Source organism: Eschscholzia californica, unplaced genomic scaffold (genome assembly GCF_041429995.1).
Source record: "Eschscholzia californica isolate CP2 unplaced genomic scaffold, dmEscCali1.0.p SCAF_15, whole genome shotgun sequence".
In the NCBI taxonomy this organism is placed as follows: domain Eukaryota; kingdom Viridiplantae; phylum Streptophyta; class Magnoliopsida; order Ranunculales; family Papaveraceae; genus Eschscholzia; species Eschscholzia californica.
The window spans coordinates 166281-194216 of record NW_028238254.1 but is presented as its reverse complement, the minus strand read 5'-3'; the positions used below and the strand labels follow the sequence as shown (position 1 = coordinate 194216).

General features: G+C 37.9%; 41 non-coding genes across 41 annotated transcripts; all 41 read right to left on the bottom strand.

Moving 5' to 3' along the window:
* Nucleotides 1-392: 392 nt before the first annotated feature.
* LOC147561737 (5S ribosomal RNA) lies at nt 393-511 on the bottom strand. The gene has a single exon (XR_015232750.1). It is a non-coding gene; the product is annotated as a 5S ribosomal RNA (ribosomal RNA).
* A 571-nt stretch (nt 512-1082) lies between these two features.
* LOC147561736 (5S ribosomal RNA) lies at nt 1083-1201 on the bottom strand. The gene has a single exon (XR_015232749.1). It is a non-coding gene; the product is annotated as a 5S ribosomal RNA (ribosomal RNA).
* A 561-nt stretch (nt 1202-1762) lies between these two features.
* Nucleotides 1763-1881, bottom strand: LOC147561735 (5S ribosomal RNA). The gene has a single exon (XR_015232748.1). It is a non-coding gene; the product is annotated as a 5S ribosomal RNA (ribosomal RNA).
* A 573-nt stretch (nt 1882-2454) lies between these two features.
* Nucleotides 2455-2573, bottom strand: LOC147561734 (5S ribosomal RNA). The gene has a single exon (XR_015232747.1). It is a non-coding gene; the product is annotated as a 5S ribosomal RNA (ribosomal RNA).
* Nucleotides 2574-3147: 574 nt separating this feature from the next.
* LOC147561733 (5S ribosomal RNA) lies at nt 3148-3266 on the bottom strand. Its single transcript, XR_015232746.1, has one exon. It is a non-coding gene; the product is annotated as a 5S ribosomal RNA (ribosomal RNA).
* Nucleotides 3267-3829: 563 nt separating this feature from the next.
* On the bottom strand, nt 3830-3948 carry LOC147561732 (5S ribosomal RNA). Its single transcript, XR_015232745.1, has one exon. It is a non-coding gene; the product is annotated as a 5S ribosomal RNA (ribosomal RNA).
* Nucleotides 3949-4521: 573 nt separating this feature from the next.
* LOC147561731 (5S ribosomal RNA) lies at nt 4522-4640 on the bottom strand. The gene has a single exon (XR_015232744.1). It is a non-coding gene; the product is annotated as a 5S ribosomal RNA (ribosomal RNA).
* Nucleotides 4641-5212: 572 nt separating this feature from the next.
* Nucleotides 5213-5331, bottom strand: LOC147561730 (5S ribosomal RNA). Its single transcript, XR_015232743.1, has one exon. It is a non-coding gene; the product is annotated as a 5S ribosomal RNA (ribosomal RNA).
* Nucleotides 5332-5903: 572 nt separating this feature from the next.
* LOC147561729 (5S ribosomal RNA) lies at nt 5904-6022 on the bottom strand. The gene has a single exon (XR_015232742.1). It is a non-coding gene; the product is annotated as a 5S ribosomal RNA (ribosomal RNA).
* Nucleotides 6023-6583: 561 nt separating this feature from the next.
* On the bottom strand, nt 6584-6702 carry LOC147561728 (5S ribosomal RNA). The gene has a single exon (XR_015232740.1). It is a non-coding gene; the product is annotated as a 5S ribosomal RNA (ribosomal RNA).
* A 563-nt stretch (nt 6703-7265) lies between these two features.
* On the bottom strand, nt 7266-7384 carry LOC147561727 (5S ribosomal RNA). Its single transcript, XR_015232739.1, has one exon. It is a non-coding gene; the product is annotated as a 5S ribosomal RNA (ribosomal RNA).
* Nucleotides 7385-7952: 568 nt separating this feature from the next.
* On the bottom strand, nt 7953-8071 carry LOC147561726 (5S ribosomal RNA). The gene has a single exon (XR_015232738.1). It is a non-coding gene; the product is annotated as a 5S ribosomal RNA (ribosomal RNA).
* A 563-nt stretch (nt 8072-8634) lies between these two features.
* LOC147561725 (5S ribosomal RNA) lies at nt 8635-8753 on the bottom strand. Its single transcript, XR_015232737.1, has one exon. It is a non-coding gene; the product is annotated as a 5S ribosomal RNA (ribosomal RNA).
* Nucleotides 8754-9328: 575 nt separating this feature from the next.
* Nucleotides 9329-9447, bottom strand: LOC147561724 (5S ribosomal RNA). Its single transcript, XR_015232736.1, has one exon. It is a non-coding gene; the product is annotated as a 5S ribosomal RNA (ribosomal RNA).
* Nucleotides 9448-10021: 574 nt separating this feature from the next.
* LOC147561723 (5S ribosomal RNA) lies at nt 10022-10140 on the bottom strand. The gene has a single exon (XR_015232734.1). It is a non-coding gene; the product is annotated as a 5S ribosomal RNA (ribosomal RNA).
* A 562-nt stretch (nt 10141-10702) lies between these two features.
* On the bottom strand, nt 10703-10821 carry LOC147561722 (5S ribosomal RNA). The gene has a single exon (XR_015232733.1). It is a non-coding gene; the product is annotated as a 5S ribosomal RNA (ribosomal RNA).
* Nucleotides 10822-11383: 562 nt separating this feature from the next.
* LOC147561721 (5S ribosomal RNA) lies at nt 11384-11502 on the bottom strand. The gene has a single exon (XR_015232732.1). It is a non-coding gene; the product is annotated as a 5S ribosomal RNA (ribosomal RNA).
* A 562-nt stretch (nt 11503-12064) lies between these two features.
* Nucleotides 12065-12183, bottom strand: LOC147561720 (5S ribosomal RNA). Its single transcript, XR_015232731.1, has one exon. It is a non-coding gene; the product is annotated as a 5S ribosomal RNA (ribosomal RNA).
* Nucleotides 12184-12758: 575 nt separating this feature from the next.
* On the bottom strand, nt 12759-12877 carry LOC147561719 (5S ribosomal RNA). Its single transcript, XR_015232730.1, has one exon. It is a non-coding gene; the product is annotated as a 5S ribosomal RNA (ribosomal RNA).
* Nucleotides 12878-13440: 563 nt separating this feature from the next.
* On the bottom strand, nt 13441-13559 carry LOC147561718 (5S ribosomal RNA). Its single transcript, XR_015232728.1, has one exon. It is a non-coding gene; the product is annotated as a 5S ribosomal RNA (ribosomal RNA).
* A 563-nt stretch (nt 13560-14122) lies between these two features.
* Nucleotides 14123-14241, bottom strand: LOC147561717 (5S ribosomal RNA). Its single transcript, XR_015232727.1, has one exon. It is a non-coding gene; the product is annotated as a 5S ribosomal RNA (ribosomal RNA).
* Nucleotides 14242-14815: 574 nt separating this feature from the next.
* On the bottom strand, nt 14816-14934 carry LOC147561716 (5S ribosomal RNA). Its single transcript, XR_015232726.1, has one exon. It is a non-coding gene; the product is annotated as a 5S ribosomal RNA (ribosomal RNA).
* Nucleotides 14935-15497: 563 nt separating this feature from the next.
* Nucleotides 15498-15616, bottom strand: LOC147561715 (5S ribosomal RNA). The gene has a single exon (XR_015232786.1). It is a non-coding gene; the product is annotated as a 5S ribosomal RNA (ribosomal RNA).
* Nucleotides 15617-16179: 563 nt separating this feature from the next.
* Nucleotides 16180-16298, bottom strand: LOC147561714 (5S ribosomal RNA). The gene has a single exon (XR_015232725.1). It is a non-coding gene; the product is annotated as a 5S ribosomal RNA (ribosomal RNA).
* Nucleotides 16299-16873: 575 nt separating this feature from the next.
* Nucleotides 16874-16992, bottom strand: LOC147561713 (5S ribosomal RNA). Its single transcript, XR_015232724.1, has one exon. It is a non-coding gene; the product is annotated as a 5S ribosomal RNA (ribosomal RNA).
* Nucleotides 16993-17555: 563 nt separating this feature from the next.
* LOC147561712 (5S ribosomal RNA) lies at nt 17556-17674 on the bottom strand. Its single transcript, XR_015232723.1, has one exon. It is a non-coding gene; the product is annotated as a 5S ribosomal RNA (ribosomal RNA).
* A 563-nt stretch (nt 17675-18237) lies between these two features.
* Nucleotides 18238-18356, bottom strand: LOC147561711 (5S ribosomal RNA). Its single transcript, XR_015232722.1, has one exon. It is a non-coding gene; the product is annotated as a 5S ribosomal RNA (ribosomal RNA).
* Nucleotides 18357-18929: 573 nt separating this feature from the next.
* LOC147561710 (5S ribosomal RNA) lies at nt 18930-19048 on the bottom strand. Its single transcript, XR_015232721.1, has one exon. It is a non-coding gene; the product is annotated as a 5S ribosomal RNA (ribosomal RNA).
* Nucleotides 19049-19611: 563 nt separating this feature from the next.
* On the bottom strand, nt 19612-19730 carry LOC147561709 (5S ribosomal RNA). Its single transcript, XR_015232784.1, has one exon. It is a non-coding gene; the product is annotated as a 5S ribosomal RNA (ribosomal RNA).
* A 563-nt stretch (nt 19731-20293) lies between these two features.
* On the bottom strand, nt 20294-20412 carry LOC147561708 (5S ribosomal RNA). The gene has a single exon (XR_015232720.1). It is a non-coding gene; the product is annotated as a 5S ribosomal RNA (ribosomal RNA).
* A 564-nt stretch (nt 20413-20976) lies between these two features.
* On the bottom strand, nt 20977-21095 carry LOC147561707 (5S ribosomal RNA). Its single transcript, XR_015232719.1, has one exon. It is a non-coding gene; the product is annotated as a 5S ribosomal RNA (ribosomal RNA).
* Nucleotides 21096-21663: 568 nt separating this feature from the next.
* Nucleotides 21664-21782, bottom strand: LOC147561706 (5S ribosomal RNA). Its single transcript, XR_015232717.1, has one exon. It is a non-coding gene; the product is annotated as a 5S ribosomal RNA (ribosomal RNA).
* A 563-nt stretch (nt 21783-22345) lies between these two features.
* LOC147561705 (5S ribosomal RNA) lies at nt 22346-22464 on the bottom strand. The gene has a single exon (XR_015232716.1). It is a non-coding gene; the product is annotated as a 5S ribosomal RNA (ribosomal RNA).
* Nucleotides 22465-23027: 563 nt separating this feature from the next.
* LOC147561704 (5S ribosomal RNA) lies at nt 23028-23146 on the bottom strand. Its single transcript, XR_015232715.1, has one exon. It is a non-coding gene; the product is annotated as a 5S ribosomal RNA (ribosomal RNA).
* A 563-nt stretch (nt 23147-23709) lies between these two features.
* Nucleotides 23710-23828, bottom strand: LOC147561703 (5S ribosomal RNA). Its single transcript, XR_015232714.1, has one exon. It is a non-coding gene; the product is annotated as a 5S ribosomal RNA (ribosomal RNA).
* Nucleotides 23829-24397: 569 nt separating this feature from the next.
* Nucleotides 24398-24516, bottom strand: LOC147561702 (5S ribosomal RNA). The gene has a single exon (XR_015232790.1). It is a non-coding gene; the product is annotated as a 5S ribosomal RNA (ribosomal RNA).
* A 562-nt stretch (nt 24517-25078) lies between these two features.
* On the bottom strand, nt 25079-25197 carry LOC147561701 (5S ribosomal RNA). The gene has a single exon (XR_015232713.1). It is a non-coding gene; the product is annotated as a 5S ribosomal RNA (ribosomal RNA).
* Nucleotides 25198-25761: 564 nt separating this feature from the next.
* Nucleotides 25762-25879, bottom strand: LOC147561700 (5S ribosomal RNA). Its single transcript, XR_015232801.1, has one exon. It is a non-coding gene; the product is annotated as a 5S ribosomal RNA (ribosomal RNA).
* A 564-nt stretch (nt 25880-26443) lies between these two features.
* Nucleotides 26444-26562, bottom strand: LOC147561699 (5S ribosomal RNA). The gene has a single exon (XR_015232712.1). It is a non-coding gene; the product is annotated as a 5S ribosomal RNA (ribosomal RNA).
* Nucleotides 26563-27133: 571 nt separating this feature from the next.
* LOC147561698 (5S ribosomal RNA) lies at nt 27134-27252 on the bottom strand. Its single transcript, XR_015232711.1, has one exon. It is a non-coding gene; the product is annotated as a 5S ribosomal RNA (ribosomal RNA).
* Nucleotides 27253-27815: 563 nt separating this feature from the next.
* On the bottom strand, nt 27816-27934 carry LOC147561697 (5S ribosomal RNA). The gene has a single exon (XR_015232710.1). It is a non-coding gene; the product is annotated as a 5S ribosomal RNA (ribosomal RNA).
* Between the last annotated feature and the right edge of the window lie 2 nt (nt 27935-27936).

Here is a 27936-nt window from a genome sequence, read left to right as displayed (position 1 = left end):
AAAGATTTTTCCTAAATTACCCATATTAAATTTGGAGTATTCAAATAAATAATATGTTGGAAGTAGTGTGGAAATAACTGAAACTTTTTATTCTTATTAAAAGTAAAGGGTAGATTGGGAAATGCTAATGAAATTAGTAATAAATATTTCCGGACATATTTTTATGTCTCCAAATCGCTGTCATCGGTTTATAATACGTACGACGAGTTATTCCAGTTTTAAATTACTCGAGTTACACAAAATTCTGAAAAATAGACGGATGACACTGAAAACAACGTTTTTTTGGCAAATCCGACGGTCCTAACCCGCCTTTGGCAGGTTATTTTCTTCCCCTCTTCTCCGTCTCTCCGACGAAACGAGAAAAAAAAAAAAAAAAAAAAAAAGTAGAAAAAGGGATGCAACACGAGGACTTCCCAGGAGGTCACCCATCCTAGTACTACTCTCGCCCAAGCACGCTTAACTTCGGAGTTCTGATGGGATCCGGTGGATTAGTGCTGGTATGATCGCATCCGTTAGTATTTTACAATGGGTACTACTTGTTCTCGTCGTGGACTCCTATTTCTCCCCGCTCGTGCCTTTTCAAGCACTCTATAGTGACACGACGTAAAAACATTTACACCCTCCGTCCGATTATGTTTGACTTTTTAGCAGATCCAACTTATTGACCATTTTTATTTATTGTTCTCTCACTAAAAGATTTTTCCTAAATTACCCATATTAAATTTGGAGTATTCAAATAAATAATATGTTGGAAGTAGTGTGGAAATAACTGAAACTTTTTATTCTTATTAAAAGTAAAGGGTAGATTGGGAAATGCTAATGAAATTAGTAATAAATATTTCCGGACATATTTTTATGTCTCCAAATCGCTGTCATCGGTTTATAATACGTACGACGAGTTATTCCAGTTTTAAATTACTCGAGTTACACAAAATTCTGAAAAATAGACGGATGACACTGAAAACAACGTTTTTTTGGCAAATCCGACGGTCCTAACCCGCCTTTGGCAGGTTATTTTCTTCCCCTCTTCTCCGTCTCTCCGACGAAACGAGAAAAAAAAAAAAAAAAAAAAAGTAGAAAAAGGGATGCAACACGAGGACTTCCCAGGAGGTCACCCATCCTAGTACTACTCTCGCCCAAGCACGCTTAACTTCGGAGTTCTGATGGGATCCGGTGGATTAGTGCTGGTATGATCGCATCCGTTAGTATTTTACAATGGGTACTACTTGTTCTCGTCGTGGACTCCTATTTCTCCCCGCTCGTGCCTTTTCAAGCACTCTATAGTGACACGACGTAAAAACATTTACACCCTCCGTCCGATTATGTTTGACTTTTTAGCAGATCCAACTTATTGACCATTTTTATTTATTGTTCTCTCACTAAAAGTTTTTTCCTAAATTACCCATATTAAATTTGGAGTATTCAAATAAATAATATGTTGGAAGTAGTGTGGAAATAACTGAAACTTTTTATTCTTATTAAAAGTAAAGGGTAGATTGGGAAATGCTAATGAAATTAGTAATAAATATTTCCGGACATATTTTTATGTCTCCAAATCGCTGTCATCGGTTTATAATACGTACGACGAGTTATTCCAGTTTTAAATTACTCGAGTTACACAAAATTCTGAAAAATAGACGGATGACACTGAAAACAACGTTTTTTTGGCAAATCCGACGGTCCTAACCCGCCTTTGGCAGGTTATTTTCTTCCCCTCTTCTCCGTCTCTCCGACGAAACGAGAAAAAAAAAAAGTAGAAAAAGGGATGCAACACGAGGACTTCCCAGGAGGTCACCCATCCTAGTACTACTCTCGCCCAAGCACGCTTAACTTCGGAGTTCTGATGGGATCCGGTGGATTAGTGCTGGTATGATCGCATCCGTTAGTATTTTACAATGGGTACTACTTGTTCTCGTCGTGGACTCCTATTTCTCCCCGCTCGTGCCTTTTCAAGCACTCTATAGTGACACGACGTAAAAACATTTACACCCTCCGTCCGATTATGTTTGACTTTTTAGCAGATCCAACTTATTGACCATTTTTATTTATTGTTCTCTCACTAAAAGATTTTTCCTAAATTACCCATATTAAATTTGGAGTATTCAAATAAATAATATGTTGGAAGTAGTGTGGAAATAACTGAAACTTTTTATTCTTATTAAAAGTAAAGGGTAGATTGGGAAATGCTAATGAAATTAGTAATAAATATTTCCGGACATATTTTTATGTCTCCAAATCGCTGTCATCGGTTTATAATACGTACGACGAGTTATTCCAGTTTTAAATTACTCGAGTTACACAAAATTCTGAAAAATAGACGGATGACACTGAAAACAACGTTTTTTTGGCAAATCCGACGGTCCTAACCCGCCTTTGGCAGGTTATTTTCTTCCCCTCTTCTCCGTCTCTCCGACGAAACGAGAAAAAAAAAAAAAAAAAAAAAAAGTAGAAAAAGGGATGCAACACGAGGACTTCCCAGGAGGTCACCCATCCTAGTACTACTCTCGCCCAAGCACGCTTAACTTCGGAGTTCTGATGGGATCCGGTGGATTAGTGCTGGTATGATCGCATCCGTTAGTATTTTACAATGGGTACTACTTGTTCTCGTCGTGGACTCCTATTTCTCCCCGCTCGTGCCTTTTCAAGCACTCTATAGTGACACGACGTAAAAACATTTACACCCTCCGTCCGATTATGTTTGACTTTTTAGCAGATCCAACTTATTGACCATTTTTATTTATTGTTCTCTCACTAAAAGATTTTTCCTAAATTACCCATATTAAATTTGGAGTATTCAAATAAATAATATGTTGGAAGTAGTGTGGAAATAACTGAAACTTTTTATTCTTATTAAAAGTAAAGGGTAGATTGGGAAATGCTAATGAAATTAGTAATAAATATTTCCGGACATATTTTTATGTCTCCAAATCGCTGTCATCGGTTTATAATACGTACGACGAGTTATTCCAGTTTTAAATTACTCGAGTTACACAAAATTCTGAAAAATAGACGGATGACACTGAAAACAACGTTTTTTTGGCAAATCCGACGGTCCTAACCCGCCTTTGGCAGGTTATTTTCTTCCCCTCTTCTCCGTCTCTCCGACGAAACGAGAAAAAAAAAAAAAAAAAAAAAAAAGTAGAAAAAGGGATGCAACACGAGGACTTCCCAGGAGGTCACCCATCCTAGTACTACTCTCGCCCAAGCACGCTTAACTTCGGAGTTCTGATGGGATCCGGTGGATTAGTGCTGGTATGATCGCATCCGTTAGTATTTTACAATGGGTACTACTTGTTCTCGTCGTGGACTCCTATTTCTCCCCGCTCGTGCCTTTTCAAGCACTCTATAGTGACACGACGTAAAAACATTTACACCCTCCGTCCGATTATGTTTGACTTTTTAGCAGATCCAACTTATTGACCATTTTTATTTATTGTTCTCTCACTAAAAGATTTTTCCTAAATTACCCATATTAAATTTGGAGTATTCAAATAAATAATATGTTGGAAGTAGTGTGGAAATAACTGAAACTTTTTATTCTTATTAAAAGTAAAGGGTAGATTGGGAAATGCTAATGAAATTAGTAATAAATATTTCCGGACATATTTTTATGTCTCCAAATCGCTGTCATCGGTTTATAATACGTACGACGAGTTATTCCAGTTTTAAATTACTCGAGTTACACAAAATTCTGAAAAATAGACGGATGACACTGAAAACAACGTTTTTTTGGCAAATCCGACGGTCCTAACCCGCCTTTGGCAGGTTATTTTCTTCCCCTCTTCTCCGTCTCTCCGACGAAACGAGAAAAAAAAAAAAAGTAGAAAAAGGGATGCAACACGAGGACTTCCCAGGAGGTCACCCATCCTAGTACTACTCTCGCCCAAGCACGCTTAACTTCGGAGTTCTGATGGGATCCGGTGGATTAGTGCTGGTATGATCGCATCCGTTAGTATTTTACAATGGGTACTACTTGTTCTCGTCGTGGACTCCTATTTCTCCCCGCTCGTGCCTTTTCAAGCACTCTATAGTGACACGACGTAAAAACATTTACACCCTCCGTCCGATTATGTTTGACTTTTTAGCAGATCCAACTTATTGACCATTTTTATTTATTGTTCTCTCACTAAAAGATTTTTCCTAAATTACCCATATTAAATTTGGAGTATTCAAATAAATAATATGTTGGAAGTAGTGTGGAAATAACTGAAACTTTTTATTCTTATTAAAAGTAAAGGGTAGATTGGGAAATGCTAATGAAATTAGTAATAAATATTTCCGGACATATTTTTATGTCTCCAAATCGCTGTCATCGGTTTATAATACGTACGACGAGTTATTCCAGTTTTAAATTACTCGAGTTACACAAAATTCTGAAAAATAGACGGATGACACTGAAAACAACGTTTTTTTGGCAAATCCGACAGTCCTAACCCGCCTTTGGCAGGTTATTTTCTTCCCCTCTTCTCCGTCTCTCCGACGAAACGAGAAAAAAAAAAAAAAAAAAAAAAAGTAGAAAAAGGGATGCAACACGAGGACTTCCCAGGAGGTCACCCATCCTAGTACTACTCTCGCCCAAGCACGCTTAACTTCGGAGTTCTGATGGGATCCGGTGGATTAGTGCTGGTATGATCGCATCCGTTAGTATTTTACAATGGGTACTACTTGTTCTCGTCGTGGACTCCTATTTCTCCCCGCTCGTGCCTTTTCAAGCACTCTATAGTGACACGACGTAAAAACATTTACACCCTCCGTCCGATTATGTTTGACTTTTTAGCAGATCCAACTTATTGACCATTTTTATTTATTGTTCTCTCACTAAAAGATTTTTCCTAAATTACCCATATTAAATTTGGAGTATTCAAATAAATAATATGTTGGAAGTAGTGTGGAAATAACTGAAACTTTTTATTCTTATTAAAAGTAAAGGGTAGATTGGGAAATGCTAATGAAATTAGTAATAAATATTTCCGGACATATTTTTATGTCTCCAAATCGCTGTCATCGGTTTATAATACGTACGACGAGTTATTCCAGTTTTAAATTACTCGAGTTACACAAAATTCTGAAAAATAGACGGATGACACTGAAAACAACGTTTTTTTGGCAAATCCGACGGTCCTAACCCGCCTTTGGCAGGTTATTTTCTTCCCCTCTTCTCCGTCTCTCCGACGAAACGAGAAAAAAAAAAAAAAAAAAAAAAGTAGAAAAAGGGATGCAACACGAGGACTTCCCAGGAGGTCACCCATCCTAGTACTACTCTCGCCCAAGCACGCTTAACTTCGGAGTTCTGATGGGATCCGGTGGATTAGTGCTGGTATGATCGCATCCGTTAGTATTTTACAATGGGTACTACTTGTTCTCGTCGTGGACTCCTATTTCTCCCCGCTCGTGCCTTTTCAAGCACTCTATAGTGACACGACGTAAAAACATTTACACCCTCCGTCCGATTATGTTTGACTTTTTAGCAGATCCAACTTATTGACCATTTTTATTTATTGTTCTCTCACTAAAAGATTTTTCCTAAATTACCCATATTAAATTTGGAGTATTCAAATAAATAATATGTTGGAAGTAGTGTGGAAATAACTGAAACTTTTTATTCTTATTAAAAGTAAAGGGTAGATTGGGAAATGCTAATGAAATTAGTAATAAATATTTCCGGACATATTTTTATGTCTCCAAATCGCTGTCATCGGTTTATAATACGTACGACGAGTTATTCCAGTTTTAAATTACTCGAGTTACACAAAATTCTGAAAAATAGACGGATGACACTGAAAACAACGTTTTTTTGGCAAATCCGACGGTCCTAACCCGCCTTTGGCAGGTTATTTTCTTCCCCTCTTCTCCGTCTCTCCGACGAAACGAGAAAAAAAAAAAAAAAAAAAAAAGTAGAAAAAGGGATGCAACACGAGGACTTCCCAGGAGGTCACCCATCCTAGTACTACTCTCGCCCAAGCACGCTTAACTTCGGAGTTCTGATGGGATCCGGTGGATTAGTGCTGGTATGATCGCATCCGTTAGTATTTTACAATGGGTACTACTTGTTCTCGTCGTGGACTCCTATTTCTCCCCGCTCGTGCCTTTTCAAGCACTCTATAGTGACACGACGTAAAAACATTTACACCCTCCGTCCGATTATGTTTGACTTTTTAGCAGATCCAACTTATTGACCATTTTTATTTATTGTTCTCTCACTAAAAGTTTTTTCCTAAATTACCCATATTAAATTTGGAGTATTCAAATAAATAATATGTTGGAAGTAGTGTGGAAATAACTGAAACTTTTTATTCTTATTAAAAGTAAAGGGTAGATTGGGAAATGCTAATGAAATTAGTAATAAATATTTCCGGACATATTTTTATGTCTCCAAATCGCTGTCATCGGTTTATAATACGTACGACGAGTTATTCCAGTTTTAAATTACTCGAGTTACACAAAATTCTGAAAAATAGACGGATGACACTGAAAACAACGTTTTTTTGGCAAATCCGACGGTCCTAACCCGCCTTTGGCAGGTTATTTTCTTCCCCTCTTCTCCGTCTCTCCGACGAAACGAGAAAAAAAAAAAGTAGAAAAAGGGATGCAACACGAGGACTTCCCAGGAGGTCACCCATCCTAGTACTACTCTCGCCCAAGCACGCTTAACTTCGGAGTTCTGATGGGATCCGGTGGATTAGTGCTGGTATGATCGCATCCGTTAGTATTTTACAATGGGTACTACTTGTTCTCGTCGTGGACTCCTATTTCTCCCCGCTCGTGCCTTTTCAAGCACTCTATAGTGACACGACGTAAAAACATTTACACCCTCCGTCCGATTATGTTTGACTTTTTAGCAGATCCAACTTATTGACCATTTTTATTTATTGTTCTCTCACTAAAAGATTTTTCCTAAATTACCCATATTAAATTTGGAGTATTCAAATAAATAATATGTTGGAAGTAGTGTGGAAATAACTGAAACTTTTTATTCTTATTAAAAGTAAAGGGTAGATTGGGAAATGCTAATGAAATTAGTAATAAATATTTCCGGACATATTTTTATGTCTCCAAATCGCTGTCATCGGTTTATAATACGTACGACGAGTTATTCCAGTTTTAAATTACTCGAGTTACACAAAATTCTGAAAAATAGACGGATGACACTGAAAACAACGTTTTTTTGGCAAATCCGACGGTCCTAACCCGCCTTTGGCAGGTTATTTTCTTCCCCTCTTCTCCGTCTCTCCGACGAAACGAGAAAAAAAAAAAAAGTAGAAAAAGGGATGCAACACGAGGACTTCCCAGGAGGTCACCCATCCTAGTACTACTCTCGCCCAAGCACGCTTAACTTCGGAGTTCTGATGGGATCCGGTGGATTAGTGCTGGTATGATCGCATCCGTTAGTATTTTACAATGGGTACTACTTGTTCTCGTCGTGGACTCCTATTTCTCCCCGCTCGTGCCTTTTCAAGCACTCTATAGTGACACGACGTAAAAACATTTACACCCTCCGTCCGATTATGTTTGACTTTTTAGCAGATCCAACTTATTGACCATTTTTATTTATTGTTCTCTCACTAAAAGATTTTTCCTAAATTACCCATATTAAATTTGGAGTATTCAAATAAATAATATGTTGGAAGTAGTGTGGAAATAACTGAAACTTTTTATTCTTATTAAAAGTAAAGGGTAGATTGGGAAATGCTAATGAAATTAGTAATAAATATTTCCGGACATATTTTTATGTCTCCAAATCGCTGTCATCGGTTTATAATACGTACGACGAGTTATTCCAGTTTTAAATTACTCGAGTTACACAAAATTCTGAAAAATAGACGGATGACACTGAAAACAACGTTTTTTTGGCAAATCCGACGGTCCTAACCCGCCTTTTGCAGGTTATTTTCTTCCCCTCTTCTCCGTCTCTCCGACGAAACGAGAAAAAAAAAAAAAAAAAAGTAGAAAAAGGGATGCAACACGAGGACTTCCCAGGAGGTCACCCATCCTAGTACTACTCTCGCCCAAGCACGCTTAACTTCGGAGTTCTGATGGGATCCGGTGGATTAGTGCTGGTATGATCGCATCCGTTAGTATTTTACAATGGGTACTACTTGTTCTCGTCGTGGACTCCTATTTCTCCCCGCTCGTGCCTTTTCAAGCACTCTATAGTGACACGACGTAAAAACATTTACACCCTCCGTCCGATTATGTTTGACTTTTTAGCAGATCCAACTTATTGACCATTTTTATTTATTGTTCTCTCACTAAAAGATTTTTCCTAAATTACCCATATTAAATTTGGAGTATTCAAATAAATAATATGTTGGAAGTAGTGTGGAAATAACTGAAACTTTTTATTCTTATTAAAAGTAAAGGGTAGATTGGGAAATGCTAATGAAATTAGTAATAAATATTTCCGGACATATTTTTATGTCTCCAAATCGCTGTCATCGGTTTATAATACGTACGACGAGTTATTCCAGTTTTAAATTACTCGAGTTACACAAAATTCTGAAAAATAGACGGATGACACTGAAAACAACGTTTTTTTGGCAAATCCGACGGTCCTAACCCGCCTTTGGCAGGTTATTTTCTTCCCCTCTTCTCCGTCTCTCCGACGAAACGAGAAAAAAAAAAAAAGTAGAAAAAGGGATGCAACACGAGGACTTCCCAGGAGGTCACCCATCCTAGTACTACTCTCGCCCAAGCACGCTTAACTTCGGAGTTCTGATGGGATCCGGTGGATTAGTGCTGGTATGATCGCATCCGTTAGTATTTTACAATGGGTACTACTTGTTCTCGTCGTGGACTCCTATTTCTCCCCGCTCGTGCCTTTTCAAGCACTCTATAGTGACACGACGTAAAAACATTTACACCCTCCGTCCGATTATGTTTGACTTTTTAGCAGATCCAACTTATTGACCATTTTTATTTATTGTTCTCTCACTAAAAGATTTTTCCTAAATTACCCATATTAAATTTGGAGTATTCAAATAAATAATATGTTGGAAGTAGTGTGGAAATAACTGAAACTTTTTATTCTTATTAAAAGTAAAGGGTAGATTGGGAAATGCTAATGAAATTAGTAATAAATATTTCCGGACATATTTTTATGTCTCCAAATCGCTGTCATCGGTTTATAATACGTACGACGAGTTATTCCAGTTTTAAATTACTCGAGTTACACAAAATTCTGAAAAATAGACGGATGACACTGAAAACAACGTTTTTTTGGCAAATCCGACGGTCCTAACCCGCCTTTGGCAGGTTATTTTCTTCCCCTCTTCTCCGTCTCTCCGACGAAACGAGAAAAAAAAAAAAAAAAAAAAAAAAAGTAGAAAAAGGGATGCAACACGAGGACTTCCCAGGAGGTCACCCATCCTAGTACTACTCTCGCCCAAGCACGCTTAACTTCGGAGTTCTGATGGGATCCGGTGGATTAGTGCTGGTATGATCGCATCCGTTAGTATTTTACAATGGGTACTACTTGTTCTCGTCGTGGACTCCTATTTCTCCCCGCTCGTGCCTTTTCAAGCACTCTATAGTGACACGACGTAAAAACATTTACACCCTCCGTCCGATTATGTTTGACTTTTTAGCAGATCCAACTTATTGACCATTTTTATTTATTGTTCTCTCACTAAAAGATTTTTCCTAAATTACCCATATTAAATTTGGAGTATTCAAAAAAATAATATGTTGGAAGTAGTGTGGAAATAACTGAAACTTTTTATTCTTATTAAAAGTAAAGGGTAGATTGGGAAATGCTAATGAAATTAGTAATAAATATTTCCGGACATATTTTTATGTCTCCAAATCGCTGTCATCGGTTTATAATACGTACGACGAGTTATTCCAGTTTTAAATTACTCGAGTTACACAAAATTCTGAAAAATAGACGGATGACACTGAAAACAACGTTTTTTTGGCAAATCCGACGGTCCTAACCCGCCTTTGGCAGGTTATTTTCTTCCCCTCTTCTCCGTCTCTCCGACGAAACGAGAAAAAAAAAAAAAAAAAAAAAAAAGTAGAAAAAGGGATGCAACACGAGGACTTCCCAGGAGGTCACCCATCCTAGTACTACTCTCGCCCAAGCACGCTTAACTTCGGAGTTCTGATGGGATCCGGTGGATTAGTGCTGGTATGATCGCATCCGTTAGTATTTTACAATGGGTACTACTTGTTCTCGTCGTGGACTCCTATTTCTCCCCGCTCGTGCCTTTTCAAGCACTCTATAGTGACACGACGTAAAAACATTTACACCCTCCGTCCGATTATGTTTGACTTTTTAGCAGATCCAACTTATTGACCATTTTTATTTATTGTTCTCTCACTAAAAGATTTTTCCTAAATTACCCATATTAAATTTGGAGTATTCAAAAAAATAATATGTTGGAAGTAGTGTGGAAATAACTGAAACTTTTTATTCTTATTAAAAGTAAAGGGTAGATTGGGAAATGCTAATGAAATTAGTAATAAATATTTCCGGACATATTTTTATGTCTCCAAATCGCTGTCATCGGTTTATAATACGTACGACGAGTTATTCCAGTTTTAAATTACTCGAGTTACACAAAATTCTGAAAAATAGACGGATGACACTGAAAACAACGTTTTTTTGGCAAATCCGACGGTCCTAACCCGCCTTTGGCAGGTTATTTTCTTCCCCTCTTCTCCGTCTCTCCGACGAAACGAGAAAAAAAAAAAAGTAGAAAAAGGGATGCAACACGAGGACTTCCCAGGAGGTCACCCATCCTAGTACTACTCTCGCCCAAGCACGCTTAACTTCGGAGTTCTGATGGGATCCGGTGGATTAGTGCTGGTATGATCGCATCCGTTAGTATTTTACAATGGGTACTACTTGTTCTCGTCGTGGACTCCTATTTCTCCCCGCTCGTGCCTTTTCAAGCACTCTATAGTGACACGACGTAAAAACATTTACACCCTCCGTCCGATTATGTTTGACTTTTTAGCAGATCCAACTTATTGACCATTTTTATTTATTGTTCTCTCACTAAAAGATTTTTCCTAAATTACCCATATTAAATTTGGAGTATTCAAAAAAATAATATGTTGGAAGTAGTGTGGAAATAACTGAAACTTTTTATTCTTATTAAAAGTAAAGGGTAGATTGGGAAATGCTAATGAAATTAGTAATAAATATTTCCGGACATATTTTTATGTCTCCAAATCGCTGTCATCGGTTTATAATACGTACGACGAGTTATTCCAGTTTTAAATTACTCGAGTTACACAAAATTCTGAAAAATAGACGGATGACACTGAAAACAACGTTTTTTTGGCAAATCCGACGGTCCTAACCCGCCTTTGGCAGGTTATTTTCTTCCCCTCTTCTCCGTCTCTCCGACGAAACGAGAAAAAAAAAAAAGTAGAAAAAGGGATGCAACACGAGGACTTCCCAGGAGGTCACCCATCCTAGTACTACTCTCGCCCAAGCACGCTTAACTTCGGAGTTCTGATGGGATCCGGTGGATTAGTGCTGGTATGATCGCATCCGTTAGTATTTTACAATGGGTACTACTTGTTCTCGTCGTGGACTCCTATTTCTCCCCGCTCGTGCCTTTTCAAGCACTCTATAGTGACACGACGTAAAAACATTTACACCCTCCGTCCGATTATGTTTGACTTTTTAGCAGATCCAACTTATTGACCATTTTTATTTATTGTTCTCTCACTAAAAGATTTTTCCTAAATTACCCATATTAAATTTGGAGTATTCAAAAAAATAATATGTTGGAAGTAGTGTGGAAATAACTGAAACTTTTTATTCTTATTAAAAGTAAAGGGTAGATTGGGAAATGCTAATGAAATTAGTAATAAATATTTCCGGACATATTTTTATGTCTCCAAATCGCTGTCATCGGTTTATAATACGTACGACGAGTTATTCCAGTTTTAAATTACTCGAGTTACACAAAATTCTGAAAAATAGACGGATGACACTGAAAACAACGTTTTTTTGGCAAATCCGACGGTCCTAACCCGCCTTTGGCAGGTTATTTTCTTCCCCTCTTCTCCGTCTCTCCGACGAAACGAGAAAAAAAAAAAAGTAGAAAAAGGGATGCAACACGAGGACTTCCCAGGAGGTCACCCATCCTAGTACTACTCTCGCCCAAGCACGCTTAACTTCGGAGTTCTGATGGGATCCGGTGGATTAGTGCTGGTATGATCGCATCCGTTAGTATTTTACAATGGGTACTACTTGTTCTCGTCGTGGACTCCTATTTCTCCCCGCTCGTGCCTTTTCAAGCACTCTATAGTGACACGACGTAAAAACATTTACACCCTCCGTCCGATTATGTTTGACTTTTTAGCAGATCCAACTTATTGACCATTTTTATTTATTGTTCTCTCACTAAAAGATTTTTCCTAAATTACCCATATTAAATTTGGAGTATTCAAATAAATAATATGTTGGAAGTAGTGTGGAAATAACTGAAACTTTTTATTCTTATTAAAAGTAAAGGGTAGATTGGGAAATGCTAATGAAATTAGTAATAAATATTTCCGGACATATTTTTATGTCTCCAAATCGCTGTCATCGGTTTATAATACGTACGACGAGTTATTCCAGTTTTAAATTACTCGAGTTACACAAAATTCTGAAAAATAGACGGATGACACTGAAAACAACGTTTTTTTGGCAAATCCGACGGTCCTAACCCGCCTTTGGCAGGTTATTTTCTTCCCCTCTTCTCCGTCTCTCCGACGAAACGAGAAAAAAAAAAAAAAAAAAAAAAAAAGTAGAAAAAGGGATGCAACACGAGGACTTCCCAGGAGGTCACCCATCCTAGTACTACTCTCGCCCAAGCACGCTTAACTTCGGAGTTCTGATGGGATCCGGTGGATTAGTGCTGGTATGATCGCATCCGTTAGTATTTTACAATGGGTACTACTTGTTCTCGTCGTGGACTCCTATTTCTCCCCGCTCGTGCCTTTTCAAGCACTCTATAGTGACACGACGTAAAAACATTTACACCCTCCGTCCGATTATGTTTGACTTTTTAGCAGATCCAACTTATTGACCATTTTTATTTATTGTTCTCTCACTAAAAGATTTTTCCTAAATTACCCATATTAAATTTGGAGTATTCAAATAAATAATATGTTGGAAGTAGTGTGGAAATAACTGAAACTTTTTATTCTTATTAAAAGTAAAGGGTAGATTGGGAAATGCTAATGAAATTAGTAATAAATATTTCCGGACATATTTTTATGTCTCCAAATCGCTGTCATCGGTTTATAATACGTACGACGAGTTATTCCAGTTTTAAATTACTCGAGTTACACAAAATTCTGAAAAATAGACGGATGACACTGAAAACAACGTTTTTTTGGCAAATCCGACGGTCCTAACCCGCCTTTGGCAGGTTATTTTCTTCCCCTCTTCTCCGTCTCTCCGACGAAACGAGAAAAAAAAAAAAAGTAGAAAAAGGGATGCAACACGAGGACTTCCCAGGAGGTCACCCATCCTAGTACTACTCTCGCCCAAGCACGCTTAACTTCGGAGTTCTGATGGGATCCGGTGGATTAGTGCTGGTATGATCGCATCCGTTAGTATTTTACAATGGGTACTACTTGTTCTCGTCGTGGACTCCTATTTCTCCCCGCTCGTGCCTTTTCAAGCACTCTATAGTGACACGACGTAAAAACATTTACACCCTCCGTCCGATTATGTTTGACTTTTTAGCAGATCCAACTTATTGACCATTTTTATTTATTGTTCTCTCACTAAAAGATTTTTCCTAAATTACCCATATTAAATTTGGAGTATTCAAATAAATAATATGTTGGAAGTAGTGTGGAAATAACTGAAACTTTTTATTCTTATTAAAAGTAAAGGGTAGATTGGGAAATGCTAATGAAATTAGTAATAAATATTTCCGGACATATTTTTATGTCTCCAAATCGCTGTCATCGGTTTATAATACGTACGACGAGTTATTCCAGTTTTAAATTACTCGAGTTACACAAAATTCTGAAAAATAGACGGATGACACTGAAAACAACGTTTTTTTGGCAAATCCGACGGTCCTAACCCGCCTTTGGCAGGTTATTTTCTTCCCCTCTTCTCCGTCTCTCCGACGAAACGAGAAAAAAAAAAAAAGTAGAAAAAGGGATGCAACACGAGGACTTCCCAGGAGGTCACCCATCCTAGTACTACTCTCGCCCAAGCACGCTTAACTTCGGAGTTCTGATGGGATCCGGTGGATTAGTGCTGGTATGATCGCATCCGTTAGTATTTTACAATGGGTACTACTTGTTCTCGTCGTGGACTCCTATTTCTCCCCGCTCGTGCCTTTTCAAGCACTCTATAGTGACACGACGTAAAAACATTTACACCCTCCGTCCGATTATGTTTGACTTTTTAGCAGATCCAACTTATTGACCATTTTTATTTATTGTTCTCTCACTAAAAGATTTTTCCTAAATTACCCATATTAAATTTGGAGTATTCAAATAAATAATATGTTGGAAGTAGTGTGGAAATAACTGAAACTTTTTATTCTTATTAAAAGTAAAGGGTAGATTGGGAAATGCTAATGAAATTAGTAATAAATATTTCCGGACATATTTTTATGTCTCCAAATCGCTGTCATCGGTTTATAATACGTACGACGAGTTATTCCAGTTTTAAATTACTCGAGTTACACAAAATTCTGAAAAATAGACGGATGACACTGAAAACAACGTTTTTTTGGCAAATCCGACGGTCCTAACCCGCCTTTGGCAGGTTATTTTCTTCCCCTCTTCTCCGTCTCTCCGACGAAACGAGAAAAAAAAAAAAAAAAAAAAAAAAGTAGAAAAAGGGATGCAACACGAGGACTTCCCAGGAGGTCACCCATCCTAGTACTACTCTCGCCCAAGCACGCTTAACTTCGGAGTTCTGATGGGATCCGGTGGATTAGTGCTGGTATGATCGCATCCGTTAGTATTTTACAATGGGTACTACTTGTTCTCGTCGTGGACTCCTATTTCTCCCCGCTCGTGCCTTTTCAAGCACTCTATAGTGACACGACGTAAAAACATTTACACCCTCCGTCCGATTATGTTTGACTTTTTAGCAGATCCAACTTATTGACCATTTTTATTTATTGTTCTCTCACTAAAAGATTTTTCCTAAATTACCCATATTAAATTTGGAGTATTCAAAAAAATAATATGTTGGAAGTAGTGTGGAAATAACTGAAACTTTTTATTCTTATTAAAAGTAAAGGGTAGATTGGGAAATGCTAATGAAATTAGTAATAAATATTTCCGGACATATTTTTATGGCTCCAAATCGCTGTCATCGGTTTATAATACGTACGACGAGTTATTCCAGTTTTAAATTACTCGAGTTACACAAAATTCTGAAAAATAGACGGATGACACTGAAAACAACGTTTTTTTGGCAAATCCGACGGTCCTAACCCGCCTTTGGCAGGTTATTTTCTTCCCCTCTTCTCCGTCTCTCCGACGAAACGAGAAAAAAAAAAAAAGTAGAAAAAGGGATGCAACACGAGGACTTCCCAGGAGGTCACCCATCCTAGTACTACTCTCGCCCAAGCACGCTTAACTTCGGAGTTCTGAGGGGATCCGGTGGATTAGTGCTGGTATGATCGCATCCGTTAGTATTTTACAATGGGTACTACTTGTTCTCGTCGTGGACTCCTATTTCTCCCCGCTCGTGCCTTTTCAAGCACTCTATAGTGACACGACGTAAAAACATTTACACCCTCCGTCCGATTATGTTTGACTTTTTAGCAGATCCAACTTATTGACCATTTTTATTTATTGTTCTCTCACTAAAAGATTTTTCCTAAATTACCCATATTAAATTTGGAGTATTCAAATAAATAATATGTTGGAAGTAGTGTGGAAATAACTGAAACTTTTTATTCTTATTAAAAGTAAAGGGTAGATTGGGAAATGCTAATGAAATTAGTAATAAATATTTCCGGACATATTTTTATGTCTCCAAATCGCTGTCATCGGTTTATAATACGTACGACGAGTTATTCCAGTTTTAAATTACTCGAGTTACACAAAATTCTGAAAAATAGACGGATGACACTGAAAACAACGTTTTTTTGGCAAATCCGACGGTCCTAACCCGCCTTTGGCAGGTTATTTTCTTCCCCTCTTCTCCGTCTCTCCGACGAAACGAGAAAAAAAAAAAAAGTAGAAAAAGGGATGCAACACGAGGACTTCCCAGGAGGTCACCCATCCTAGTACTACTCTCGCCCAAGCACGCTTAACTTCGGAGTTCTGATGGGATCCGGTGGATTAGTGCTGGTATGATCGCATCCGTTAGTATTTTACAATGGGTACTACTTGTTCTCGTCGTGGACTCCTATTTCTCCCCGCTCGTGCCTTTTCAAGCACTCTATAGTGACACGACGTAAAAACATTTACACCCTCCGTCCGATTATGTTTGACTTTTTAGCAGATCCAACTTATTGACCATTTTTATTTATTGTTCTCTCACTAAAAGATTTTTCCTAAATTACCCATATTAAATTTGGAGTATTCAAATAAATAATATGTTGGAAGTAGTGTGGAAATAACTGAAACTTTTTATTCTTATTAAAAGTAAAGGGTAGATTGGGAAATGCTAATGAAATTAGTAATAAATATTTCCGGACATATTTTTATGTCTCCAAATCGCTGTCATCGGTTTATAATACGTACGACGAGTTATTCCAGTTTTAAATTACTCGAGTTACACAAAATTCTGAAAAATAGACGGATGACACTGAAAACAACGTTTTTTTGGCAAATCCGACGGTCCTAACCCGCCTTTGGCAGGTTATTTTCTTCCCCTCTTCTCCGTCTCTCCGACGAAACGAGAAAAAAAAAAAAAAAAAAAAAAAAAGTAGAAAAAGGGATGCAACACGAGGACTTCCCAGGAGGTCACCCATCCTAGTACTACTCTCGCCCAAGCACGCTTAACTTCGGAGTTCTGATGGGATCCGGTGGATTAGTGCTGGTATGATCGCATCCGTTAGTATTTTACAATGGGTACTACTTGTTCTCGTCGTGGACTCCTATTTCTCCCCGCTCGTGCCTTTTCAAGCACTCTATAGTGACACGACGTAAAAACATTTACACCCTCCGTCCGATTATGTTTGACTTTTTAGCAGATCCAACTTATTGACCATTTTTATTTATTGTTCTCTCACTAAAAGATTTTTCCTAAATTACCCATATTAAATTTGGAGTATTCAAATAAATAATATGTTGGAAGTAGTGTGGAAATAACTGAAACTTTTTATTCTTATTAAAAGTAAAGGGTAGATTGGGAAATGCTAATGAAATTAGTAATAAATATTTCCGGACATATTTTTATGTCTCCAAATCGCTGTCATCGGTTTATAATACGTACGACGAGTTATTCCAGTTTTAAATTACTCGAGTTACACAAAATTCTGAAAAATAGACGGATGACACTGAAAACAACGTTTTTTTGGCAAATCCGACGGTCCTAACCCGCCTTTGGCAGGTTATTTTCTTCCCCTCTTCTCCGTCTCTCCGACGAAACGAGAAAAAAAAAAAAAGTAGAAAAAGGGATGCAACACGAGGACTTCCCAGGAGGTCACCCATCCTAGTACTACTCTCGCCCAAGCACGCTTAACTTCGGAGTTCTGATGGGATCCGGTGGATTAGTGCTGGTATGATCGCATCCGTTAGTATTTTACAATGGGTACTACTTGTTCTCGTCGTGGACTCCTATTTCTCCCCGCTCGTGCCTTTTCAAGCACTCTATAGTGACACGACGTAAAAACATTTACACCCTCCGTCCGATTATGTTTGACTTTTTAGCAGATCCAACTTATTGACCATTTTTATTTATTGTTCTCTCACTAAAAGATTTTTCCTAAATTACCCATATTAAATTTGGAGTATTCAAATAAATAATATGTTGGAAGTAGTGTGGAAATAACTGAAACTTTTTATTCTTATTAAAAGTAAAGGGTAGATTGGGAAATGCTAATGAAATTAGTAATAAATATTTCCGGACATATTTTTATGTCTCCAAATCGCTGTCATCGGTTTATAATACGTACGACGAGTTATTCCAGTTTTAAATTACTCGAGTTACACAAAATTCTGAAAAATAGACGGATGACACTGAAAACAACGTTTTTTTGGCAAATCCGACGGTCCTAACCCGCCTTTGGCAGGTTATTTTCTTCCCCTCTTCTCCGTCTCTCCGACGAAACGAGAAAAAAAAAAAAAGTAGAAAAAGGGATGCAACACGAGGACTTCCCAGGAGGTCACCCATCCTAGTACTACTCTCGCCCAAGCACGCTTAACTTCGGAGTTCTGATGGGATCCGGTGGATTAGTGCTGGTATGATCGCATCCGTTAGTATTTTACAATGGGTACTACTTGTTCTCGTCGTGGACTCCTATTTCTCCCCGCTCGTGCCTTTTCAAGCACTCTATAGTGACACGACGTAAAAACATTTACACCCTCCGTCCGATTATGTTTGACTTTTTAGCAGATCCAACTTATTGACCATTTTTATTTATTGTTCTCTCACTAAAAGATTTTTCCTAAATTACCCATATTAAATTTGGAGTATTCAAATAAATAATATGTTGGAAGTAGTGTGGAAATAACTGAAACTTTTTATTCTTATTAAAAGTAAAGGGTAGATTGGGAAATGCTAATGAAATTAGTAATAAATATTTCCGGACATATTTTTATGTCTCCAAATCGCTGTCATCGGTTTATAATACGTACGACGAGTTATTCCAGTTTTAAATTACTCGAGTTACACAAAATTCTGAAAAATAGACGGATGACACTGAAAACAACGTTTTTTTGGCAAATCCGACGGTCCTAACCCGCCTTTGGCAGGTTATTTTCTTCCCCTCTTCTCCGTCTCTCCGACGAAACGAGAAAAAAAAAAAAAAAAAAAAAAAGTAGAAAAAGGGATGCAACACGAGGACTTCCCAGGAGGTCACCCATCCTAGTACTACTCTCGCCCAAGCACGCTTAACTTCGGAGTTCTGATGGGATCCGGTGGATTAGTGCTGGTATGATCGCATCCGTTAGTATTTTACAATGGGTACTACTTGTTCTCGTCGTGGACTCCTATTTCTCCCCGCTCGTGCCTTTTCAAGCACTCTATAGTGACACGACGTAAAAACATTTACACCCTCCGTCCGATTATGTTTGACTTTTTAGCAGATCCAACTTATTGACCATTTTTATTTATTGTTCTCTCACTAAAAGATTTTTCCTAAATTACCCATATTAAATTTGGAGTATTCAAAAAAATAATATGTTGGAAGTAGTGTGGAAATAACTGAAACTTTTTATTCTTATTAAAAGTAAAGGGTAGATTGGGAAATGCTAATGAAATTAGTAATAAATATTTCCGGACATATTTTTATGGCTCCAAATCGCTGTCATCGGTTTATAATACGTACGACGAGTTATTCCAGTTTTAAATTACTCGAGTTACACAAAATTCTGAAAAATAGACGGATGACACTGAAAACAACGTTTTTTTGGCAAATCCGACGGTCCTAACCCGCCTTTGGCAGGTTATTTTCTTCCCCTCTTCTCCGTCTCTCCGACGAAACGAGAAAAAAAAAAAAAGTAGAAAAAGGGATGCAACACGAGGACTTCCCAGGAGGTCACCCATCCTAGTACTACTCTCGCCCAAGCACGCTTAACTTCGGAGTTCTGAGGGGATCCGGTGGATTAGTGCTGGTATGATCGCATCCGTTAGTATTTTACAATGGGTACTACTTGTTCTCGTCGTGGACTCCTATTTCTCCCCGCTCGTGCCTTTTCAAGCACTCTATAGTGACACGACGTAAAAACATTTACACCCTCCGTCCGATTATGTTTGACTTTTTAGCAGATCCAACTTATTGACCATTTTTATTTATTGTTCTCTCACTAAAAGATTTTTCCTAAATTACCCATATTAAATTTGGAGTATTCAAATAAATAATATGTTGGAAGTAGTGTGGAAATAACTGAAACTTTTTATTCTTATTAAAAGTAAAGGGTAGATTGGGAAATGCTAATGAAATTAGTAATAAATATTTCCGGACATATTTTTATGTCTCCAAATCGCTGTCATCGGTTTATAATACGTACGACGAGTTATTCCAGTTTTAAATTACTCGAGTTACACAAAATTCTGAAAAATAGACGGATGACACTGAAAACAACGTTTTTTTGGCAAATCCGACGGTCCTAACCCGCCTTTGGCAGGTTATTTTCTTCCCCTCTTCTCCGTCTCTCCGACGAAACGAGAAAAAAAAAAAAAGTAGAAAAAGGGATGCAACACGAGGACTTCCCAGGAGGTCACCCATCCTAGTACTACTCTCGCCCAAGCACGCTTAACTTCGGAGTTCTGATGGGATCCGGTGGATTAGTGCTGGTATGATCGCATCCGTTAGTATTTTACAATGGGTACTACTTGTTCTCGTCGTGGACTCCTATTTCTCCCCGCTCGTGCCTTTTCAAGCACTCTATAGTGACACGACGTAAAAACATTTACACCCTCCGTCCGATTATGTTTGACTTTTTAGCAGATCCAACTTATTGACCATTTTTATTTATTGTTCTCTCACTAAAAGATTTTTCCTAAATTACCCATATTAAATTTGGAGTATTCAAATAAATAATATGTTGGAAGTAGTGTGGAAATAACTGAAACTTTTTATTCTTATTAAAAGTAAAGGGTAGATTGGGAAATGCTAATGAAATTAGTAATAAATATTTCCGGACATATTTTTATGTCTCCAAATCGCTGTCATCGGTTTATAATACGTACGACGAGTTATTCCAGTTTTAAATTACTCGAGTTACACAAAATTCTGAAAAATAGACGGATGACACTGAAAACAACGTTTTTTTTGGCAAATCCGACGGTCCTAACCCGCCTTTGGCAGGTTATTTTCTTCCCCTCTTCTCCGTCTCTCCGACGAAACGAGAAAAAAAAAAAAAGTAGAAAAAGGGATGCAACACGAGGACTTCCCAGGAGGTCACCCATCCTAGTACTACTCTCGCCCAAGCACGCTTAACTTCGGAGTTCTGATGGGATCCGGTGGATTAGTGCTGGTATGATCGCATCCGTTAGTATTTTACAATGGGTACTACTTGTTCTCGTCGTGGACTCCTATTTCTCCCCGCTCGTGCCTTTTCAAGCACTCTATAGTGACACGACGTAAAAACATTTACACCCTCCGTCCGATTATGTTTGACTTTTTAGCAGATCCAACTTATTGACCATTTTTATTTATTGTTCTCTCACTAAAAGATTTTTCCTAAATTACCCATATTAAATTTGGAGTATTCAAATAAATAATATGTTGGAAGTAGTGTGGAAATAACTGAAACTTTTTATTCTTATTAAAAGTAAAGGGTAGATTGGGAAATGCTAATGAAATTAGTAATAAATATTTCCGGACATATTTTTATGTCTCCAAATCGCTGTCATCGGTTTATAATACGTACGACGAGTTATTCCAGTTTTAAATTACTCGAGTTACACAAAATTCTGAAAAATAGACGGATGACACTGAAAACAACGTTTTTTTGGCAAATCCGACGGTCCTAACCCGCCTTTTGCAGGTTATTTTCTTCCCCTCTTCTCCGTCTCTCCGACGAAACGAGAAAAAAAAAAAAAAAAAAGTAGAAAAAGGGATGCAACACGAGGACTTCCCAGGAGGTCACCCATCCTAGTACTACTCTCGCCCAAGCACGCTTAACTTCGGAGTTCTGATGGGATCCGGTGGATTAGTGCTGGTATGATCGCATCCGTTAGTATTTTACAATGGGTACTACTTGTTCTCGTCGTGGACTCCTATTTCTCCCCGCTCGTGCCTTTTCAAGCACTCTATAGTGACACGACGTAAAAACATTTACACCCTCCGTCCGATTATGTTTGACTTTTTAGCAGATCCAACTTATTGACCATTTTTATTTATTGTTCTCTCACTAAAAGATTTTTCCTAAATTACCCATATTAAATTTGGAGTATTCAAATAAATAATATGTTGGAAGTAGTGTGGAAATAACTGAAACTTTTTATTCTTATTAAAAGTAAAGGGTAGATTGGGAAATGCTAATGAAATTAGTAATAAATATTTCCGGACATATTTTTATGTCTCCAAATCGCTGTCATCGGTTTATAATACGTACGACGAGTTATTCCAGTTTTAAATTACTCGAGTTACACAAAATTCTGAAAAATAGACGGATGACACTGAAAACAACGTTTTTTTGGCAAATCCGACGGTCCTAACCCGCCTTTGGCAGGTTATTTTCTTCCCCTCTTCTCCGTCTCTCCGACGAAACGAGAAAAAAAAAAAAAGTAGAAAAAGGGATGCAACACGAGGACTTCCCAGGAGGTCACCCATCCTAGTACTACTCTCGCCCAAGCACGCTTAACTTCGGAGTTCTGATGGGATCCGGTGGATTAGTGCTGGTATGATCGCATCCGTTAGTATTTTACAATGGGTACTACTTGTTCTCGTCGTGGACTCCTATTTCTCCCCGCTCGTGCCTTTTCAAGCACTCTATAGTGACACGACGTAAAAACATTTACACCCTCCGTCCGATTATGTTTGACTTTTTAGCAGATCCAACTTATTGACCATTTTTATTTATTGTTCTCTCACTAAAAGATTTTTCCTAAATTACCCATATTAAATTTGGAGTATTCAAATAAATAATATGTTGGAAGTAGTGTGGAAATAACTGAAACTTTTTATTCTTATTAAAAGTAAAGGGTAGATTGGGAAATGCTAATGAAATTAGTAATAAATATTTCCGGACATATTTTTATGTCTCCAAATCGCTGTCATCGGTTTATAATACGTATGACGAGTTATTCCAGTTTTAAATTACTCGAGTTACACAAAATTCTGAAAAATAGACGGATGACACTGAAAACAACGTTTTTTTGGCAAATCCGACGGTCCTAACCCGCCTTTGGCAGGTTATTTTCTTCCCCTCTTCTCCGTCTCTCCGACGAAACGAGAAAAAAAAAAAAAGTAGAAAAAGGGATGCAACACGAGGACTTCCCAGGAGGTCACCCATCCTAGTACTACTCTCGCCCAAGCACGCTTAACTTCGGAGTTCTGATGGGATCCGGTGGATTAGTGCTGGTATGATCGCATCCGTTAGTATTTTACAATGGGTACTACTTGTTCTCGTCGTGGACTCCTATTTCTCCCCGCTCGTGCCTTTTCAAGCACTCTATAGTGACACGACGTAAAAACATTTACACCCTCCGTCCGATTATGTTTGACTTTTTAGCAGATCCAACTTATTGACCATTTTTATTTATTGTTCTCTCACTAAAAGATTTTTCCTAAATTACCCATATTAAATTTGGAGTATTCAAATAAATAATATGTTGGAAGTAGTGTGGAAATAACTGAAACTTTTTATTCTTATTAAAAGTAAAGGGTAGATTGGGAAATGCTAATGAAATTAGTAATAAATATTTCCGGACATATTTTTATGTCTCCAAATCGCTGTCATCGGTTTATAATACGTACGACGAGTTATTCCAGTTTTAAATTACTCGAGTTACACAAAATTCTGAAAAATAGACGGATGACACTGAAAACAACGTTTTTTTGGCAAATCCGACGGTCCTAACCCGCCTTTGGCAGGTTATTTTCTTCCCCTCTTCTCCGTCTCTCCGACGAAACGAGAAAAAAAAAAAAAGTAGAAAAAGGGATGCAACACGAGGACTTCCCAGGAGGTCACCCATCCTAGTACTACTCTCGCCCAAGCACGCTTAACTTCGGAGTTCTGATGGGATCCGGTGGATTAGTGCTGGTATGATCGCATCCGTTAGTATTTTACAATGGGTACTACTTGTTCTCGTCGTGGACTCCTATTTCTCCCCGCTCGTGCCTTTTCAAGCACTCTATAGTGACACGACGTAAAAACATTTACACCCTCCGTCCGATTATGTTTGACTTTTTAGCAGATCCAACTTATTGACCATTTTTATTTATTGTTCTCTCACTAAAAGATTTTTCCTAAATTACCCATATTAAATTTGGAGTATTCAAATAAATAATATGTTGGAAGTAGTGTGGAAATAACTGAAACTTTTTATTCTTATTAAAAGTAAAGGGTAGATTGGGAAATGCTAATGAAATTAGTAATAAATATTTCCGGACATATTTTTATGTCTCCAAATCGCTGTCATCGGTTTATAATACGTACGACGAGTTATTCCAGTTTTAAATTACTCGAGTTACACAAAATTCTGAAAAATAGACGGATGACACTGAAAACAACGTTTTTTTGGCAAATCCGACGGTCCTAACCCGCCTTTGGCAGGTTATTTTCTTCCCCTCTTCTCCGTCTCTCCGACGAAACGAGAAAAAAAAAAAAAAAAAAAGTAGAAAAAGGGATGCAACACGAGGACTTCCCAGGAGGTCACCAATCCTAGTACTACTCTCGCCCAAGCACGCTTAACTTCGGAGTTCTGATGGGATCCGGTGGATTAGTGCTGGTATGATCGCATCCGTTAGTATTTTACAATGGGTACTACTTGTTCTCGTCGTGGACTCCTATTTCTCCCCGCTCGTGCCTTTTCAAGCACTCTATAGTGACACGACGTAAAAACATTTACACCCTCCGTCCGATTATGTTTGACTTTTTAGCAGATCCAACTTATTGACCATTTTTATTTATTGTTCTCTCACTAAAAGATTTTTCCTTAATTACCCATATTAAATTTGGAGTATTCAAATAAATAATATGTTGGAAGTAGTGTGGAAATAACTGAAACTTTTTATTCTTATTAAAAGTAAAGGGTAGATTGGGAAATGCTAATGAAATTAGTAATAAATATTTCCGGACATATTTTTATGTCTCCAAATCGCTGTCATCGGTTTATAATACGTACGACGAGTTATTCCAGTTTTAAATTACTCGAGTTACACAAAATTTGAAAAATAGACGGATGACACTGAAAACAACGTTTTTTTGGCAAATCCGACGGTCCTAACCCGCCTTTGGCAGGTTATTTTCTTCCCCTCTTCTCCGTCTCTCCGACGAAACGAGAAAAAAAAAAAAAGTAGAAAAAGGGATGCAACACGAGGACTTCCCAGGAGGTCACCCATCCTAGTACTACTCTCGCCCAAGCACGCTTAACTTCGGAGTTCTGATGGGATCCGGTGGATTAGTGCTGGTATGATCGCATCCGTTAGTATTTTACAATGGGTACTACTTGTTCTCGTCGTGGACTCCTATTTCTCCCCGCTCGTGCCTTTTCAAGCACTCTATAGTGACACGACGTAAAAACATTTACACCCTCCGTCCGATTATGTTTGACTTTTTAGCAGATCCAACTTATTAACCATTTTTATTTATTGTTCTCTCACTAAAAGATTTTTCCTAAATTACCCATATTAAATTTGGAGTATTCAAATAAATAATATGTTGGAAGTAGTGTGGAAATAACTGAAACTTTTTATTCTTATTAAAAGTAAAGGGTAGATTGGGAAATGCTAATGAAATTAGTAATAAATATTTCCGGACATATTTTTATGTCTCCAAATCGCTGTCATCGGTTTATAATACGTACGACGAGTTATTCCAGTTTTAAATTACTCGAGTTACACAAAATTCTGAAAAATAGACGGATGACACTGAAAACAACGTTTTTTTGGCAAATCCGACGGTCCTAACCCGCCTTTGGCAGGTTATTTTCTTCCCCTCTTCTCCGTCTCTCCGACGAAACGAGAAAAAAAAAAAAAAGTAGAAAAAGGGATGCAACACGAGGACTTCCCAGAGGTCACCCATCCTAGTACTACTCTCGCCCAAGCACGCTTAACTTCGGAGTTCTGATGGGATCCGGTGGATTGGTGCTGGTATGAACGCATCCGTTAGTATTTTACAATGGGTACTACTTGTTCTCGTCGTGGACTCCTATTTCTCCCCGCTCGTGCCTTTTCAAGCACTCTATAGTGACACGACGTAAAAACATTTACACCCTCCGTCCGATTATGTTTGACTTTTTAGCAGATCCAACTTATTGACCATTTTTATTTATTGTTCTCTCACTAAAAGATTTTTCCTAAATTACCCATATTAAATTTGGAGTATTCAAATAAATAATATGTTGGAAGTAGTGTGGAAATAACTGAAACTTTTTATTCTTATTAAAAGTAAAGGGTAGATTGGGAAATGCTAATGAAATTAGTAATAAATATTTCCGGACATATTTTTATGTCTCCAAATCGCTGTCATCGGTTTATAATACGTACGACGAGTTATTCCAGTTTTAAATTACTCGAGTTACACAAAATTCTGAAAAATAGACGGATGACACTGAAAACAACGTTTTTTTGGCAAATCCGACGGTCCTAACCCGCCTTTGGCAGGTTATTTTCTTCCCCTCTTCTCCGTCTCTCCGACGAAACGAGAAAAAAAAAAAAAAGTAGAAAAAGGGATGCAACACGAGGACTTCCCAGGAGGTCACCCATCCTAGTACTACTCTCGCCCAAGCACGCTTAACTTCGGAGTTCTGATGGGATCCGGTGGATTAGTGCTGGTATGATCGCATCCGTTAGTATTTTACAATGGGTACTACTTGTTCTCGTCGTGGACTCCTATTTCTCCCCGCTCGTGCCTTTTCAAGCACTCTATAGTGACACGACGTAAAAACATTTACACCCTCCGTCCGATTATGTTTGACTTTTTAGCAGATCCAACTTATTGACCATTTTTATTTATTGTTCTCTCACTAAAAGATTTTTCCTAAATTACCCATATTAAATTTGGAGTATTCAAATAAATAATATGTTGGAAGTAGTGTGGAAATAACTGAAACTTTTTATTCTTATTAAAAGTAAAGGGTAGATTGGGAAATGCTAATGAAATTAGTAATAAATATTTCCGGACATATTTTTATGTCTCCAAATCGCTGTCATCGGTTTATAATACGTACGACGAGTTATTCCAGTTTTAAATTACTCGAGTTACACAAAATTCTGAAAAATAGACGGATGACACTGAAAACAACGTTTTTTTGGCAAATCCGACGGTCCTAACCCGCCTTTGGCAGGTTATTTTCTTCCCCTCTTCTCCGTCTCTCCGACGAAACGAGAAAAAAAAAAAAAAAAAAAAAGTAGAAAAAGGGATGCAACACGAGGACTTCCCAGGAGGTCACCCATCCTAGTACTACTCTCGCCCAAGCACGCTTAACTTCGGAGTTCTGATGGGATCCGGTGGATTAGTGCTGGTATGATCGCATCCGTTAGTATTTTACAATGGGTACTACTTGTTCTCGTCGTGGACTCCTATTTCTCCCCGCTCGTGCCTTTTCAAGCACTCTATAGTGACACGACGTAAAAACATTTACACCCTCCGTCCGATTATGTTTGACTTTTTAGCAGATCCAACTTATTGACCATTTTTATTTATTGTTCTCTCACTAAAAGATTTTTCCTAAATTACCCATATTAAATTTGGAGTATTCAAATAAATAATATGTTGGAAGTAGTGTGGAAATAACTGAAACTTTTTATTCTTATTAAAAGTAAAGGGTAGATTGGGAAATGCTAATGAAATTAGTAATAAATATTTCCGGACATATTTTTATGTCTCCAAATCGCTGTCATCGGTTTATAATACGTACGACGAGTTATTCCAGTTTTAAATTACTCGAGTTACACAAAATTCTGAAAAATAGACGGATGACACTGAAAACAACGTTTTTTTGGCAAATCCGACGGTCCTAACCCGCCTTTGGCAGGTTATTTTCTTCCCCTCTTCTCCGTCTCTCCGACGAAACGAGAAAAAAAAAAAAAGTAGAAAAAGGGATGCAACACGAGGACTTCCCAGGAGGTCACCCATCCTAGTACTACTCTCGCCCAAGCACGCTTAACTTCGGAGTTCTGATGGGATCCGGTGGATTAGTGCTGGTATGATCGCATCCGT